Here is a 1,033-nt window from a genome sequence, read left to right as displayed (position 1 = left end):
AAGGCATGGCTTGGTTTCATAAAATACTGTTTAAATATTCTGGATCCTCAGTCCAGGCCAGGCACCAAAGCTTGAGTTTTCACTTTCAATATATTCTAAGTTATGAACTCTGTTTAAACAACTTGCTAAAAAATAAACAGATCAATGAAACAAACACATATACAATGTGATTACTTGTAACTCTCTCATAGTTTATCTCCTCCCAAGAAGAAATTTAGATGTGTCCATTCTTTTGTCATCCAGTAATTACCTGAGCATCTACTCACCTCACAAATCTGGTACAAGGCTCAGCTTGATTTACACACAAGTTTAAATGTGAAATATCTGGGTCCTCCTGATCAGAATAACCAGACAAAAAACTGCACACAAATTTCAAAACTTAAAAAGCATGCATTATACATTCTGTGTTGTGTCTATTTCTAATTGATCAAAGAGAATGATTTTTGTAATATTCATGTTTCTCCAGTGAGATTGTTAAGCTTTAATTTACTTACTGACCTCCAATTCTTTTGAAGATTCCATATGGAAGAGCATGATATGCATATACTTAAAATAATCAAAAACAATTTTAATGTACAACATTAAATGATATTATGTCTATCATGGAATCAATCATAGTTCCTTTCTTTTGGTGTATCATTTTTATTCCACAAATATCTATAAACAATTGAATTTGGAAGGTGGAGTCCCTTTTAGTTCATTAATTTTATCAAATTAGTAAAGGTGAGTAGTTCTACTCATCTGTTTTTTGAATAGTGAGCTTTCTACCTTTGCTCTTTATTCTGAAATTGGGTCAATCTTAAATCTTTAATGATTAAAATCATAAGACTTCAGGATTCAGTTATTTTCAGAGAAAAAAAGATGGCTTATTATACTCACATCAAAAGCAGTAGCCAGAATAACATTTTTCTCATAGTTACATGAGTCCCAGTATTGAGAGCGGGGCATGTGACACTATATCTATATCTATATCTATATCTATATCTATATCTATATCTATATCTATATCTATATCTATATCTATCTATCTATC

This window comes from Octodon degus, unplaced genomic scaffold (genome assembly GCF_000260255.1).
Source record: "Octodon degus isolate 3935 unplaced genomic scaffold, OctDeg1.0 scaffold00146, whole genome shotgun sequence".
NCBI classification, from domain to species: domain Eukaryota; kingdom Metazoa; phylum Chordata; class Mammalia; order Rodentia; family Octodontidae; genus Octodon; species Octodon degus.
This window is presented reverse-complemented; position numbering follows the sequence as displayed.